This window comes from Charadrius vociferus, unplaced genomic scaffold (assembly GCF_000708025.1).
Source record: "Charadrius vociferus isolate BGI_N301 unplaced genomic scaffold, ASM70802v2 scaffold675, whole genome shotgun sequence".
NCBI lineage: Eukaryota > Metazoa > Chordata > Aves > Charadriiformes > Charadriidae > Charadrius > Charadrius vociferus.
The window spans coordinates 38,949-47,360 of record NW_009648554.1 but is presented as its reverse complement, the minus strand read 5'-3'; the positions used below and the strand labels follow the sequence as shown (position 1 = coordinate 47,360).

The window sequence follows — 8,412 nt, the reverse complement described above, 5'->3', positions numbered from 1 at the left end:
CCCCCCAAACATCCTCATGTTCCTTCCTCTCCCTCCCATATGATAAATCTAGATGTTATCACCAGTGAGCAAGAATAAGAAAGTACTCTGCCCTCTATGTGGCCTAAATCCTTCAATAGGAAGGAGAAGGTAAACGTATAGAGGTCATAGGCAAAGGAAGATAAAATTATGTTAATTCTGATGACAAAAAGGTCTTTTGGACGAGGCTGAGGAAGATCAAAATCTTTTACAAAGAAGCCCCATTGTATAATGTGTCTGATATCTAAACAGCTAAGTGGTTTTAGATTGTATTCTGGATTTTTCTAATAGAACAATCGTAATTCCTTCATTACACATATACAAACATATGTAATTTATGGAAATAAAACTGCTATATGTAACAAATAGCAACTTTCATGCAATTAGAATGCAGTGTGTTTCACTGCATTGCGCTACTGCCAAAAAAACATTTCATACTGTGGTATGAGGAAATCTTAATCTTAAGGCAGGCAAATATATTCTGAAAAGAAAGCCTCCCCTCTCTCTGAAAGAATGCAGGTTCACCACTACATACTTTCACCTTAAAACACTTGGTATATTCCATGCTCGCTTGAATAAATTGTTGCAACTGAGAGCTTCTATAAACCATTATAAACAGAGAAGGTACAAAAGGACTTCTGGTCCAAATTAAAGAACGCTTTCACTGTACGTGATGAAAAGTAGATGAGAAGAGACAGATGCAAAGGTAACAGAAAAGATTTCTGTGGTTTTAGCTGGTTAAGAATATTATTTGCAGATTACTTGTTTTGTATACTTGAGTTATTCTGAGGCTACCTATCAGGTACTTAAAAACCAATCCAAGATAATTTTTAATCATGGTTTTCAGCTTGCATCCACTAATGAGAGAAGTTTAGAAACAATTTTGACATAAAATGATATTGTGAAAATTCACTGTTGTAATGCATCCTTAAAACTTAGTGACTGCTGGTGCAATTTTGCAAGTCAAATTATAAGCAACAACATACAGGGCAATGATTTATCATCATCCAAGGGCTCCCCTCACTGAATCTAATGTTTTCTGTTATTAGTTACTATATTTCCGGAATTTACCTTCCTAACAATATATGATAATACATGTTAAAATAGAGGATGCACATCCCTACCCATTTTACAATTTGTTGCACTTACAAAAAAACTTCATATTTATATATAATACACAAAACCTAAACATAAAAAAGCTTATTTAGCATAAAAATATTTTTCATACAGGAAGAGTATTTTCCTATCTGTGATAAATAGTTGAAACTGGTCTTGACCATTCTTCAAGTCTAATTCAACGGCATTTATAATTGAGGCCACTTCTCTCTTGCTATACAATAGTTACAAGATGCAAGAGAGGCAAAGCATGTGCAGTATTCAGAACAAAGGATCTACACACAGTACTGTACCAAAGTGTTAAATATTAGAATACCTATCATTATTGAAAAACTAAGTTTGACTCACTACATCATACAAAATCGCTTGAATAAAAGTATTGCCTGTTAAAGAAGTAATCAGACATTACTCAAACCAAAACAACTGCATGTGATTTGAAAAAAAAAAAAAAAAATTAAATTCTTGATTAACTTTATTAGCTTGAGGTACCACTACCATATGTATCAGCAGTGGTAGGCTCCAGCCACACACATTCAATGGCCTTTGGTTATCTCCATAGTGTTCACTTACTACTTTGATATAGTTCTGAGATACTATAGTTGTATGTATATCAGAGTTTAAACTAGGAGCGTCCAGAACTTTGCATAACTGCATGTGTGGAAGATTACTGACTAATGGTCTGAAAAAGATATTTGATTATGCAGCATTAAAAGAGGTTGTGGGGTTTGTTTTATTATTCACACTTGGTAATGTTGTAGTTACTGATCTGTATTGGCTTAGCCAGTAGAAATACAGCTAGTAAAGGCCAAATCACCAGAAGTACGAAGAATTATTCTTTCCTACCTTTCAGAATTAACTACACAGAAGTAGACTGGACATCGGTATGACTTTTTTTTTTTTTTTAATAGAGTATTCCAATCTGACTCATAAACAAGCAAGTAATTTTATAGCTTCCCTCTCCTTTTCCTCCAGTAGGAAAAAGGATTTGGGTACCAGCATTTCAAACAGCCTGAGAAAACAGTTGCTCGTAGAGTTAATAAAAATATAACAGAGATTCTCCACTCTATTTCTTGAGACACACAAATTTGCAGAGTAAACAAAATTTTGCATTCTTATCCCTTCTACCTGGGTCTGCTATTTAATTAATAACAGAGCTGCATATATGCCATGATACACTGTTAGTTGCAGAAGCCACCCTTCCCTGCATAGTCACGTGACCTTGACTTTTCCAATATCAGATGCAACTGTTGCTTCAGATTCCACATTACAGTCTTCATGCTTCGATTAGTCTAGCTCACTAGTTAAATAATCTTTCTCTGAGATTAAAAAGAAACACAACAAACAAAAGCCACTGCACAAAAAAAACCCTTCATCAATCTCTCTGAGATACAGCTTTTCATTAGTTCCTAATACCCCCAATAACTGATGGTAATGAGCTACAGAACTTTCCTCCTCATAATTACTTTGATTTACACAGTATTGTGTATTACCATCTCTGGGCTACACCCATTCTCTGCAGACATATATCTACCCCCTCAGAATGCTCTGCAGTAGAGATCCTCAACATAGAGCAAAGGATCAAGCTTATAAATCCACAGGACATAAATGGTACTTTGATCCATCAACACACATACAGAAGCAGCCCAGCCAAATTTGGGGGTAAGCCTGTGCTCTCTTGGCAGAAGTTACTGCATCAGGTACAGTGCCATGCATGTGCTGCTAACCTCTGTCTCACCTCGAACAGACATGTAGACAGTCAGCTTATGTTACCCTTACAGATGCATCCGCTTTAGGCTGGGGTGGCCAGAGTCTGCTTTGCCATCTTGGCACCTGCAGTGCAGACTTATCCTTTGGGATGCTGGTTGTGGGATGGACCAAGTTGTTTCGGTTGGTTACTTAGGTTTAAATCAGACTCGTTAACAGTCTAGAACCCCACATTTTGGGGCAGTTGTCCAACTACTCTGATTTACATCATTCTTTCTCCGATTTTCTAGGTATCATATCACTTCCTATTTTTGTCCACCTCTTCAACTTCAATACTGACAGCCCTAACAGGCTTTTGCAGTGCAGCAATGCATCTGCAGCTTCCTCCCCAGCTCTATCACAGCTCTTTTCCCCCTTAAGCAGCTCAACTTAATGACAACCTAAGATCAGTTAAACATCAGCGATAAGTGACAAGCAAATCAATTAAATGCAATATGAAATTTTTAAGAAAAAGCTAAGGCTTTTTTAAAGGCTATTTTTTTAGTTCCATATTTTCTTCAGAACAAAAGTAGCATTATAGAATTTCTCAGAAGTGGTCACAGAATTTCTACTACAAGATTAAAAAAAAAAAGAGTTTTCAAAACACATGGAACTTCAGACATTGAGCAACAAGATCTAAAGACATTCAGCTATCCAACCAAAGCAATTAAAATTCCCTCGGGCAATTAACCCCCTCACTTCTGAGCAAGTGAAAATATTTAGCACAAAGCTGCACCTGAAGACTAAAATATTACCCCCAGGAAACTGTCTAATATCTGATATATGTCTAATATCTGAATGTATAACTCCCCCCCTCCAAAAGTTTTAATTTATATCAATTCAATTTAATATGACCTCTGGGTTTCACCAGTGCAAAACAGCCTTAGTATCACAGAGGCTCAGGCTGAAAGTGCATTATCTAGGCTATAGCAAGTGAATCAATGGAAAAAGGTATGCAAAGAATCATGAAGATACAGAAAGATAAAGAAAAGAATAAAAAAGTAAACAAAAAAGTATTAAAGAGAGGAATATTCTTATGTGCTATAGTTTTACCTGCTGATAAGTCAACGTGGCAGCAACAGAAGAGAATAGAAAATAAACAATTGTAGGAAGAATTGGAATACAGCACACGAAAGAGCAAATATACACAAGTCTTGCTAGTCATTAAACATGTTTACAGTTTCATACCTAATTCTTTACAGTTGGCCAGACCACCATTCCTTAACACGCTGTTGCAAAATAAATGGTTTGACCAGAATTTCAGTTAGTTCTCAGTTATCTAAATGTTTGTGTTTCAATCATGTTTTCCAGCGTTTACTTCATATTATAAAGACTATGAAACATATACCTTTAGAAAAGTGTCAGTTTAGAAAATAATTGAGAATGCAACACAGGTGGTAATTTAATTCTGAATATACCACACAAACAAATGTGACATTTTCTTCAAATTTCTTATTCATTACAATATTTTTACTTGACTTTAATGCAAAATTTTATCTATTGTTTAAACAGATCTGATTCCAGAATCAACTTTAGTACCAATTAACCAAGCACACACGATTAGGCCAGCATAGCAATTGCAAAATATTCAAGTATGGAATTTTAACTTTGTATTTTTATTTTACCTCTAACATCCAATTCTTTCAGAATCTTAACAGCCTTTTAAGCTACATTTCATCATACATTATAAAAGTGAAACTGAACAGCTACAATTGCAGACATGAATTACAAGGTACTTCTATACTTGGGACAATTCTGTAATATCCTCTGGTCCTGCCTACTCACATCTGCTCTTTGACTGGAAAGTTTCCAGACATTTCCTTTCAAGTGTCATTTCTTCGCTGTAAACTCACTAATAAAGCAAGAAGAAAAAAAAAAAAAAAAACCACACCTGAAAGTAGTGTTAATTACTTTGGAAAGTACTTTTAACACACTAAATACACTTTAAAATTAGTTAGGAAATTATCAATCTCCGTACATAATGGATGTTTATAAGAAGGAGTGTATTTAATACAGAAATGACACTATGTATCTAAAACATATCTACACAGAGATCCTGTATCGCTGTAATGGCTCACAGTTGTTAATGCTGTGTCTCTCAGTCACAGCTTCTCTTTTTGTCACAGCTTCTCTTTTTGTCAGTCTTAGTGTAGTCATTCCAAAGAACATTCTTTAGGATAGTGAAGATCCAAAAAATGTTTTTGACACAAGAATACAAGAACTGTGGTACTGGCTCTATATCTAGGTCAATATACTGATTCTGTCAGTAGCAGGTATCTAAAAAGGTGTATAAGGAACACATCACGTACAGAAACCCCAGTACAAATATTCCTAATTAGGCAAAGCACCATGCAAACAACATCAAATACCTTACTTTCTTCTATCTGCCATAGCAGAGTCCTAGTACATTCCAAGTTAGTTTGTGGTTTTGGGGTGGGTTTTTTTCCCCCCAAATATATAATTTTAAATATGCAGATACATTTTCACTTATTCCCCAAGAACAAAGAGGCATGGGGAATTTAGTGTTATTAGTTGGAAAGTGGGCTCCTCGCATTTTAAATATCTGCAGAAGCAGAAATTAAGGGCAACAGATACATCTCAGCTTTTCAACTCTGAGGAGTAGTCTTACACATGTGATCTCCAGAACACTAAGTCAATAGACTATCTTATGATTTTTGCACAAAAATTAGGGAAAAACAGCCTCCTGTCAGGGGCTTAAATTCACTGTAAGGAACTCCAGTAGAACAATTTGAAAGGCTGCATAACAACCAAGGGTGAAAATCACTTAATGGATTAAGAATCAAGGAAGAAAGAAGCAAATACAACTGACATCAGAATTCTTGAAAACAGAGCCTTTCTCATTAACGGAGAAAAAGACTGCAGAATGAGGATCAGAGACTGTACTTCATGGGAACAGAAACACTGGGTGTTCAGAATTATTGGACAAGGCTAGGAAATTGTCCTGACAGAGCAATGTGAGAGTGCCTTGTATAGAAAATAAATCTTTGCAACAAGTTAAGAAGTGCAGAACAAAAGTGGAAAAGTGCCTCAGAAAAGAAGCATAACAATCTTGGACCTGCAGGAGGAAAGGAATGTGCAGAATCCTGGTTGGCCCTACACCACTACCAAATGTCTTAACTAGTACAGAACCTGATAGGGAAGCGTTACTTGTTCTTTCAGAATAAAAATATATTACTGACCTCTAAGTAACTGACATGCAAAAGGGCAACTCTGCCCATAAAATACATTTCTTTTTAGGACTGCTATTGGGACAATGCAACTTCCAAATCATCCCCAGCTGCCTAAAACCCCTTAATGTTATTAAAAAAAAAAAAAAAAAAAAGCACAATTGGGGTCAGCTCTACACAGATATGCAAAATGAAACAAGAAGCCTTTTGCCCCTCTCAAAAATCTACAGCAATACCAGAAACAGTGCAGTTCTTCAGATTATGAACCAAAAGATTTACACGAGTTTAAGACTGCTGCCACATACATATACCATCTGCCCCCTTAGAAAAACTGGCAGCACTGGCCTGCACTGGGGATGCATCTCTCACAGATAAATGAGAGCATAGCTTGCCCATGAGGGCACACAAACGAGGGAATAACTGAAGCATCACGAAGTTAATCTTGTACATATACAATAAACATAAGCCAGTTCTGTAAAATTTCTCTTCTTTAAAGATTTGAAAAATCCACCAATTGTGTAATAATGCTAATGCCTCCCATATGGGCTTTAGCAGTGTTGCTAGACACATGTTGCATATTAATACTGTTTGCATACATATGGGGGTTAACAGCAGCCATACCACACTGCTTAGCAATACATTAACTGAATTACAAGTACAGTGGTACCCGGCAAAAACGCAAGAGTCTGTATTAAGAGCACTCATTCACTGTCTCAGAAAAATTAACATGTACAAACTAATTTAAAACCCAAAGAAATGGAAAAATTATACCATCTGTGGTACTGAACATTTTTTTATTGACACTGGTCTAACCTACAAATCGAGGTATATTTGGCTTAGTCAATAAAATCATCTTATGGCCCTGATTCTTTATTCAAGAAAATAAACATTCCTCCAACAACAGCGCACATCAGTGCAGTGGGGCTGCCAAATAGATTGTTGCTAAAGCAGTAAACCACTCGTAAAACTAACTCAAGTGGACTCCAATCCAAGTAAACCATTCCTGTATTTCAAGGTATTTAAGTCATTAATTTCAGAAGCTGTATCTCTGTGTTCCGGGGGGGGGGTTGGGGGGGACGACGACACGACAACACAACAGGGACGCAGGTTTACAGTCTCAAAACTAAAGTTTTATGCAAAAAAAGTTCCCAGAAGCTTTTTTTCATGGTTTGGAATCCATTATGGTTGTATGCAAAGCACTGTAACTGCAAAGAGATCTAGACGCCTTTGTCAAGCATAGTGGATTTGGTTTTCTTTTTTTAAAAAAAAAAAAACAAACACAACACAAAAACCACACACAAACAAAAGAACCAAACAAAGAAAAAAAAAATAGCCCCCCACACAACATAAAACAAACTCTTTATATGTTATGCTACCAACAGGAAATGACATTTCATGCAGTGACTTTTGAGAAGTACTATCTCTTTAAGTGAGTAAAGTTTCAACTGTTTCTCCATTTAAAACATTACATAGAATCATAGAATGGTTTAGGTTGGAAAGGACCTTGAAGGTCATCGAGTTCCACCCCCCCTGCCATGGGCAGGGACACCTCCCACTAGACCAGGTTGCCCAAGGCCACGTCCAGCCTGGCCTTGAACACCTCCAGGGATGCGGCCTCAACAACCTCTCTGGGCAACCTGTTCCTGTGCCTTACCACCCTTAAAGTGAAAAACTTCTTCCTAATATTTAATCTAAACCTGCCCTCTTCCAGTTTAAAGCCATTCCCCCTCATCCTGTCACTACATGACCTAGTAAAAAGTCCTTCCCCAGCTCTCCTGTAGGCCCCCTTTAGGTACCGGAAGGCCACAATAAGATCTCCCCGGAACCTTCTCTTCTCCAGGCTGAACAGCCCCAACTCTCTCAGCCTCTCCTCATAGGAGAGGTGCTCCAGCCCTCGGATCATCCTTGTGGCTCTCCCTCTGGACCCGCTCCAGCAGGTCCATGTCCTTCTTACGTTGGGGACTCCAGAGCTGGACGCAGTACTCCAGATGGGGTCTCACGAGAGTGGAGTAGAGGGGCAGGATCACCTCCCTTGACCTGCTGGCCACAGTATCTCAAAGATCAAGTTCTGCCCCTTTGGAGATCCACACACACATCTCAACTTCCCCCTGAAACTGTCTTTCCAATGGGCTGTTTGGTACACCTTTTACTTGGTCTACTCACACCAGGAGGCAAATGAATAGCTCTAGATCTTCCCTCCACAGCAGGATGACTCTGTTGCTGCAAAGTTTATACAGTCAGTCACATGTCATTTGGAAAAACAGCTATATAGTACCTGGACAAAATAAACTATCTGGAGCTACAGAGAAAAAAAAAAAAAAAAAAAAAAAAAAGGAAGAATTAAGAA

The 8,412-nt window shown here is 37.4% G+C and overlaps 1 protein-coding gene across 1 annotated transcript in view; it reads right to left on the bottom strand.

The window, feature by feature from the left end:
- The window catches only part of LOC104287393 (A disintegrin and metalloproteinase with thrombospondin motifs 6-like), a 160,151-nt gene that overhangs the window by 126,833 nt on the left and 24,906 nt on the right, over window positions 1-8,412 (bottom strand). The gene's annotated exons all lie outside the window — the stretch shown is intronic.